Raw genomic sequence first — 9,598 nt, 5'->3', positions numbered from 1 at the left:
TTGCCGCTACCGACTTTTTTAGCATGTCATCCACAAATGTTTGCACGTATGTGCAGTTTTTAATTAACAGAGTTCTAATTCGGTATGTGCCAGGAAAAAAAAAAGTGTTTCCGCCCGGTCTCGCGTGTTAGGCGAACGTGATAACCACTACACTACGGAAACTGCCATGTTAGCACTGAACAGTTTGACTTACTCTTCACACTCCTCCTTCTGTGATGTATGTTTTGGCCTGTTTTCAGCACTCAAAGCCTCCTTGTATTTCAGTTTCTCTTACTGTTGTTGGATAATTGTGTTGTAGCTTCACCAAAATCCTACCCCCATCAGGATAGTTTCTAAGAAGTTTGTGAAATATGGTGCCAAAGGAAAACTGTTACATGCACCCCTGCCCCAAATGTGTGCACGGCTCCCTTCCATGCCCCAAACTTCTCCCTATGCATAACCACCACATGGCACCACCCAATATCAATGGCCCCTCTTGCTTCAGGCACAAACATGATAGCATGTGTAGCTTCCATATCCACAGGCCCAAAGACGTAGGGTTTGCAAAATCCCCACCCAGATAAATACCTTGTCCCAGCCAGATCTGCGTTTACCCACCATACCCTGCAGTATATTATTAACCTGACCCATACATCTCAACCTCTTCGAGTTGCCCTGGCAAATTAAATCAGATTTAGCCAGAGAGAGTCCACTGAAATCAATGGGCTGGTGGGCGGGCTAGCCATATTTATGAACTGACTCCATAGTAAGTGACACCCCACGAAATGTGTTAATTGAGTGGTAGGCCTCACTTTTCTGTTAGGAATGGATGATGGCCCTCACGTTGATAGTTGGGTTCCCGGGGCACGGAGCGGGATAGGGTGGGGGGCGGCGGGAAAAGGGGAAGTGACAAGGCTAAGCACGGGCAAGGCAGTTGCAGGTAGGAGGTGTATGAATAACAACATGTTGCGTGTGACACCTGCCTCCTGTGTCTTTGTACTGCCCAGTGCTGGCCCTGGGGTAGAAGGTCCCTCACCCCGGGTCCACCCAGTGGCAACGAAGGAGAGACATCCTATGCGTGGGAGGCTACAGCGCCGGGAAGGCGAAGCGCATGGCAACGGAGGCCCAGGAGAGGGAGAACTACTGGTGGCCGTGGCAGTGAGGGCGTTGCCCTGCCTATGTATCGGAAGATGCAGGAGGCTGGATTGTGCCCGGGGGTCCGCAGCAGTGATTGCCAGTAGCAGTGGTGAGTGAGGGAAGGGAGCAGGGAACCAACGGTGCTTGTGCCTCGCTGCAGCTGTTAGAAGAAGCCCCTCCCTCCCACATCTCATAACCCCACGGTGCTGGTACCTCACATAGGTTCCAAGGGTGAAAGTGAGTGTGAGTTCTGTCCCGTCATCCGAGAAGCGGAGACCGACCGGAACCTTCTGTAGTGAATCGCTACTTCTGATATCTTATTCAAGAAGCCATGCCCAAGGGCATCGACCCCGCTACCCTCGCACAGGAAACAAGAGATGGATCCAGCATGCCTCATCGTCAGTGAAGGACTCAGATCAGGGCGGTGGAGATGGGCCAAAGAAAGAGGTCGCCTTGAATCGGAAGACGTCCATAGAGAAATAGACAGGCTTTTACTGGTGAAGGAGGAACTGGCCTTGTCTGAGGACAACCTACTACTAAAAGGACACAATATGGTGATCCCAGCTTCACTCCGAAGGAAAGTAGTGGAACTAGCACATGAGGGGCACCGAGGAATAGTGTCTACGAAACACATGTTGAGACAGAAGGTCTGGTTCCCCCAACTAGATGCGCTTTTGGGGGAGGTCTTGAAAGAGTGTCCGACCTGTTGCCTCATTACACCCAACAGACATCCAGAGCGTTATCGGATGTCTGCGTTACCGGAGGGGGTGTGGGAAGCAGTGGCGGCTGACTTCTTTGGTCTCATCGAAGGGAGAAAATACATCCTAGCCATAATGGACAAGTACCCCAGCTATTTAGAGGCGCAGAGAGTCTCCACGGCAGCTCACTATGTCATCCGAGTCCTGGACCACATTTTCACAGCATATGGCATTTCCCAAAAAGTGAAGACAGATAATGTATCTCCATACGCTGGCCAAGACTTTGAGCGCTTCAGTGAATACATGGGGTTTCATCACCAGAAGATCATGCTGTTATGGCCTCAAGCAAACGGCATGATTGAGCGTTTCATGGCAAACCTCAAACAAGTGCTACAGGTGGCCCAGTAAACTGGACAACCCTACGAGCATGTCTTCCATCAACTGCTCAGGGACTATTGGAGCACTGCACACAGATCCACAGGAAAAGCCCAGCAGAGGTCCTGTTTGGGAGAAATGTTCGGTCCCGGCTGCCACAGCATGGCCCCCAAGACACCATGCGACCTGAGGATAGTGAAATGAGAGATCACGACCAGAACGCCAAGCAGAGAATAAAGGACTATGCAGACATTCGCAGGAAAGCCAAGGACTGCATGCTAGAAGTTGAAGAGGTAGTGACGATGAAGCAGCCACAAACCCACAAACACATGGCAATGTTCAAGGATGATCTCCTAGTGATTACTGCACGAAAGGGTTCAATGGTTACGGCCCAGGGCGACCGTGGGTCCACCACCTGCAACTCCTCACATTTCAAACGGTTTCCACTAGCCACCCCACGGCGGGCAAGGGGAAGAGGGGACATGTCTGATGAACACCATGAGGACGATTCATATCATGGAGACCGAGAAGACTCTGACACCTCTGGTGTGGAATACACTGGGGAGCCGGCAGGAAGAATGGTGCGAGAGACAGAGAACTCGAGACCCCAAAGAGCAAGAAACAAACTGCAATGTCTCATTGAAGAAATGGTCTGAGGCGCACCATCCCAGGCACATGTTGCACCCCCTTTGGGGTAATTGTTTAATTTGCGGGGATGTCCCATTGACAGTTGGGTTCTGGGGCATGAGGCGGGGGTAACAGGGGAACTGATGAAGGCTAAGCATGGGCAAGGCAGTGGCATGTAGGAGGTGTATGAATAAAGATGTGTTGCGTTTGACACCTGCCTCCCGTGTCTTTGTACTGTGCAGTGCCGGCACCAGGGCAGGAGGTCCCTCACCCCGGGCCCAACACAATGGCCTGTATGTGATGATGCCATGAGCGAGGCAATGGACAAGTCAGCCTGCGCTGCACGACACACACCTGATCAACATTATGTATGGAAAATGGTGCAGACCATAACAACGTGTAAGAACGGGTTATTTTGTATAGTGCAGAATTATGTATTGTCAGCTGGAAAATGTCCCGACAGTTTTCAGATATAAGCCAGCCACATGGTGGTTGGTATATGTGAATTTAGTATGTAATACGTTTTCAGGAACTGCTAAGAACCAGCCTAAATACCAATACCAGTAATTGTCACATAGAACAGACTTCAGACACTTACGTGGGCAACTACCACCAAGTAGGTAAGATACCACCTGTCCAGTGACAGATGCACCCTGGTGGATCCACCCTGGTGCACAAGGCATCCTAGTTCGAGAGAAGTGTGAGAGAATTCCTAGACTTCACTGTGAATGATCCTATGGTTAAGAGACCATAGTAACTACATTGAAAAATGTAATCTCCATAAAAGAAGCACTTGACTTCTGAAGTGAATTCATTTTCATAATCAATGACTCAGGCCATGTTCTTTCACTTTAAGTATCCTGGTTCTTCCCTTATCTGCTCAAGGCTCACCCCCTTCACTCACCTGGTCTCTATCTCTTTCCCCTCCACCTGTCTTTCTAGTCTCTACTCATTGGCTCTCATTTCCTCACTACCGTAAATGCCTCTTTTTTGCAACTTTTCCAATACACCTCTAGCAACTCTGTCCTTGTCTCACCTCTAGCCCTTCCAATCTGCTGATTATCCCCTATTCCGCCCTATTGCATCTTTCCCTTTGAATTATCCCATTCACTCTCACCTTCATGGCTGTCCTACTCTCACTTTTATCTATCTCTATCTATGGTTCCACGCCACTCATAGCTCAGGGTCTTTCTCCCACTGCAACCTCAATCCTTGTTTTGTTATCAACTTTATCTTTACCAATTCCACTCTGGCACCAATGCCAGACTCGCGTCTATGTCCTTTCATCTAAATAAGTTTCCCCATGTTAATTTTCATCAATAAAATTACATTGTGGCCTTTCATCGTTTTGTTAATATATAGGGGGTGTCACCCCATAGTCCACAATACCCCCAGCCCTATGCTTCCTTTCTTAATACATATGCATGCCTTGTCATCACCACCATGCAATGCTGTCAAAGTCAATTTCCACAAGGTAATTTATTTTGATGAAAGATGGCATATGTCAGACTATCACCTACATTCCTCCCAGTATCACACCTCCAACTCTCCTTGTTTCTTCCCTTCTTCTATCCTCTCATTCTCTCATGATATTCTCTTATTATCCCTATAATCTCCATCAGTTTGGTTTCCTCTCAACTACATCAAGTCTTCTTCCTCTTTTTCCTTCTACTATTTTGCTCTCATCTGTCAACCCAGCTCTCTCAGAGTCCTGGTGGCCTCTGGGCTCTGTGGGTTTTCCGGCGTGTGCCTCTCTGCTCCAGGAGCCGCCGCCATAGGTTGTTACCGTGGCAAGACCCAGTGGTCGGGTCTCTCCTCCGTTCCGTTCTGCCCTCAGAAACACCACTCAGTTCCTCGGGTGTCCTGGCTGGTGTATGCTGATCTCCCCAGTAGTTGGGGGACTGGTTGCTCCGCCTTCGCCTCCCGGGAGTGACGGGCTGCGATCCTCCATGCCACACAGAGGAGGAGCCGTTATGCCCGGGGCTCCCCCGGTGTGGTGAGCCGATCCGCAGCCTCCCTGCTGGCTCCCTCGATGTCCGGGAGTCGGGTAAGGCTCTTGCCAATTCCGCTTTGATGTTGCCCGCAAGGCAGTCTAGGCCATCTGGGGTGCTAGGTGCAGCTGAAGTCCCTGTCACAGGATCAGAGGCGCCTCTCCCTGCACTCCGCGCTACTGCGCACACAAAGGTGTCCTCTGTCGTTCTCAGCCCAGTTTAGGTTTAGGAACCTCAAGTCTCGCCAACAGGTGCCCAGTGTCTCAAATTTTCATAATCTGCACTTTGAGGTTGGCTTCAGAGTTGATGTGCGGCCGGATCTTGTACGGATGTTTCGGCTCGCGGCCATGTTGATTGGGCTCTCTAGTACCACCTCCAGGGTGTATTTTATTAAAATTTGAAATTAACAAAGATCACTTCGCAGTGTGTGCTGAAAACTGTACTCTATAAATTAATTGGGTAATCCTTGTTGTCCAGCTGACCACGACTTCTTAAGGAAGAGGGGTGTCTTTGTTTTTTAATCAGTCCAACCTTTTTATCCAGCTTCCCCAAAACAGGTATTTCTGCAAGGGGAGTCTGAAATCCAAAATTCCCCAAAGCATTCTAAGTTTTCTGTCTGACTTCCCAACATAGACCAAAGCGGGGGGAGTGGTGGGGGGGTCTGAAAAATTAACCGATAAATCACCCTGTGTTTATTTTAAATCATAAGTGTGTGCGAAATCATCATTACCAATCTTGAAATCCTACTTCTATCCTTTTAAGCCTGCAGGAAAATCAAAATCGCACAAAAGTGCCTCCATTATTAATCAATATAATTATTTTGTGAAGTTAAATTTACAGAAAGTGAATAATTGCGATTGTGTCTTTTTAACTCACTTTTGTGATATATTTATGCTGAGAAAAGTTGAGCCACGGATAAAGTGGTTTTTAACATTTTCGTGCTCATTTCTATTACTTTTAATTTAAATAAATACCAATATATTTCCCCTACACTGGCCTGGTTCTTGGCTCATTGTCAGCTCATGGTAGAGGGATCCAAGGGGCATGATATGTGTCTGAGATAGGGCAAAAAAAAAAAGAATCTGTTAAATAGTTTGTTGCATAACCACGTGAGTGGGGAGAGAAGGAACTCCCCGTTTTGAGGGTGGCTTATCGACACTGTTACAACCCTCAGGAAGAGTATGTTATCAAACAAATTTGGACTTTGGAAAATCGGTCTGAGATTAGGCGCAGAGCCTCTAGGCATCAAGAATTGGGACTCAATCTGAAAGGCATTTGAATTTTCTCAAATAGGACTATTACAGGAATTATGCAAGGTAGAAGAAGTACCTATGAAGTGATTAGAAATAAGCATCTCAAGAACCATTGGGAATTTGTATAGTGAAGACGTTCTAACGCCCTGGTGAAGACCAGTGAGTAAGAGGTTGAAACACTCATTGACGATATTTTCAGGCTGAATGGACATTAAAGAATATCTATATGCATGACATAAAACTATTGTTGTTCGAATTCAACTTTTTTTAGTGTTATAATTGTTCATGTAAAATAGATGAATAGGTACATGGCGCATATGCCAGATACTGTGAACTTTAGTATTATGTCAGAAGAAGCTTCAAAACTGCTAAATAATCTTAAACTGATCGCTACAAATGGATGCAAGTTGTCCCGACCCCTTACAGCTACCATATTCCGAAGGAACAGATAAATACAATTTTAAGGGAGCATTGGTAAAGTTCATAAAAATGTCCCTCTATTTGGACTAACAGTATACCACAAAAGAAAGGGACAAGACTTGATATGATTTATCAAGTGCAACAAGTCACCAGTGTGATCCCTCTAGAAGAAGTACGCTATGCCTATTTAAGCTTCACAAAGGTGGTTTAAAAAAGGCCACCCCAGTGTGGGTCACATTGGTGCAGGCCTGTTTTGTAATTTTGTGTTTATTTTTTTTTGGTCAATTCACATAATTATCTATGGACTGTAACTTTACTGTTTCTACCCCTTTTAGATAGGTGGCACACCACCGCTATCTATGGACATGAGCCTTTATTAGGGATCGTGTAGTTCTTCCAGGGGTATATATAGGTCGTGAACATGATGCAGCAACTCTATATAGCAATCTACGTTTAAGGGTAGCCCAAACTCTGATATCTGGATCCTCCCAATCTATCTATGAGTGCAGCCACTCTGGTACTTAATGCATATTTCCAGTTTTGATTTGATCATCCCTTTTGCTGTATATTGTATAGGCGTTCATAAAACTGTCCCATACTTTGGTCTATAAAGTCTGGTACACCCCTAATGTCTATATGTGGCAGTGCAGAGTATGCACATGGCTAGTCAGAATGTGAGATTCCTTGCACAGCACTAACCATATGTTGCCGCTACCGACTTTTTTAGCATGTCATCCACAAATGTTTGCACGTATGTGCAGTTTTTAATTAACAGAGTTCTAATTCGGTATGTGCCAGGAAAAAAAAAAAGTGTTTCCGCCCGGTCTCGAACCGGGGACCTTTCGCGTGTTAGGCGAACGTGATAACCACTACACTACGGAAACTGCCATGTTAGCACTGAACAGTTTGACTTACTCTTCACACTCCTCCTTCTGTGATGTATGTTTTGGCCTGTTTTCAGCACTCAAAGCCTCCTTGTATTTCAGTTTCTCTTACTGTTGTTGGATAATTGTGTTGTAGCTTCACCAAAATCCTACCCCCATCAGGATAGTTTCTAAGAAGTTTGTGAAATATGGTGCCAAAGGAAAACTGTTACATGCACCCCTGCCCCAAATGTGTGCACGGCTCCCTTCCATGCCCCAAACTTCTCCCTATGCATAACCACCACATGGCACCACCCAATATCAATGGCCCCTCTTGCTTCAGGCACAAACATGACAGCATGTGTAGCTTCCATATCCACAGGCCCAAAGACGTAGGGTTTGCAAAATCCCCACCCAGATAAATACCTTGTCCCAGCCAGATCTGCGTTTACCCACCATACCCTGCAGTATATTATTAACCTGACCCATACATCTCAACCTCTTCGAGTTGCCCTGGCAAATTAAATCAGATTTAGCCAGAGAGAGTCCACTGAAATCAATGGGCTGGTGGGCGGGCTAGCCATATTTATGAACTGACTCCATAGTAAGTGACACCCCACGAAATGTGTTAATTGAGTGGTAGGCCTCACTTTTCTGTTAGGAATGGATGATGGCCCTCACGTTGATAGTTGGGTTCCCGGGGCACGGAGCGGGATAGGGTGGGGGGCGGCGGGAAAAGGGGAAGTGACAAGGCTAAGCACGGGCAAGGCAGTTGCAGGTAGGAGGTGTATGAATAACAACATGTTGCGTGTGACACCTGCCTCCTGTGTCTTTGTACTGCCCAGTGCTGGCCCTGGGGTAGAAGGTCCCTCACCCCGGGTCCACCCAGTGGCAACGAAGGAGAGACATCCTATGCGTGGGAGGCTACAGCGCCGGGAAGGCGAAGCGCATGGCAACGGAGGCCCAGGAGAGGGAGAACTACTGGTGGCCGTGGCAGTGAGGGCGTTGCCCTGCCTATGTATCGGAAGATGCAGGAGGCTGGATTGTGCCCGGGGGTCCGCAGCAGTGATTGCCAGTAGCAGTGGTGAGTGAGGGAAGGGAGCAGGGAACCAACGGTGCTTGTGCCTCGCTGCAGCTGTTAGAAGAAGCCCCTCCCTCCCACATCTCATAACCCCACGGTGCTGGTACCTCACATAGGTTCCAAGGGTGAAAGTGAGTGTGAGTTCTGTCCCGTCATCCGAGAAGCGGAGACCGACCGGAACCTTCTGTAGTGAATCGCTACTTCTGATATCTTATTCAAGAAGCCATGCCCAAGGGCATCGACCCCGCTACCCTCGCACAGGAAACAAGAGATGGATCCAGCATGCCTCATCGTCAGTGAAGGACTCAGATCAGGGCGGTGGAGATGGGCCAAAGAAAGAGGTCGCCTTGAATCGGAAGACGTCCATAGAGAAATAGACAGGCTTTTACTGGTGAAGGAGGAACTGGCCTTGTCTGAGGACAACCTACTACTAAAAGGACACAATATGGTGATCCCAGCTTCACTCCGAAGGAAAGTAGTGGAACTAGCACATGAGGGGCACCGAGGAATAGTGTCTACGAAACACATGTTGAGACAGAAGGTCTGGTTCCCCCAACTAGATGCGCTTTTGGGGGAGGTCTTGAAAGAGTGTCCGACCTGTTGCCTCATTACACCCAACAGACATCCAGAGCGTTATCGGATGTCTGCGTTACCGGAGGGGGTGTGGGAAGCAGTGGCGGCTGACTTCTTTGGTCTCATCGAAGGGAGAAAATACATCCTAGCCATAATGGACAAGTACCCCAGCTATTTAGAGGCGCAGAGAGTCTCCACGGCAGCTCACTATGTCATCCGAGTCCTGGACCACATTTTCACAGCATATGGCATTTCCCAAAAAGTGAAGACAGATAATGTATCTCCATACGCTGGCCAAGACTTTGAGCGCTTCAGTGAATACATGGGGTTTCATCACCAGAAGATCATGCTGTTATGGCCTCAAGCAAACGGCATGATTGAGCGTTTCATGGCAAACCTCAAACAAGTGCTACAGGTGGCCCAGTAAACTGGACAACCCTGCGAGCATGTCTTCCATCAACTGCTCAGGGACTATTGGAGCACTGCACACAGCTCCACAGGAAAAGCCCAGCAGAGGTCCTGTTTGGGAGAAATGTTCGGTCCCGGCTGCCACAGCATGGCCCCCAAGACACCATGCGACCTGAGGATAGTGAAATGAGAG

General features: G+C 47.9%; 1 non-coding gene across 1 annotated transcript; it reads right to left on the bottom strand.

Moving 5' to 3' along the window:
• Nucleotides 1-7,291: 7,291 nt before the first annotated feature.
• On the bottom strand, nucleotides 7,292-7,364 carry TRNAV-AAC (transfer RNA valine (anticodon AAC)). The gene has a single exon. It is a non-coding gene; the product is annotated as a tRNA-Val (tRNA).
• Nucleotides 7,365-9,598: the final 2,234 nt, after the last annotated feature.

Source organism: Ambystoma mexicanum (assembly GCF_040938575.1).
Source record: "Ambystoma mexicanum isolate Mex_15411 chromosome 12 unlocalized genomic scaffold, UKY_AmexF1_1 Mex_chr12_unloc.2, whole genome shotgun sequence".
Classification (NCBI taxonomy): Eukaryota; Metazoa; Chordata; class Amphibia; order Caudata; family Ambystomatidae; genus Ambystoma; species Ambystoma mexicanum.
This window is presented reverse-complemented; position numbering and strand designations above follow the sequence as displayed.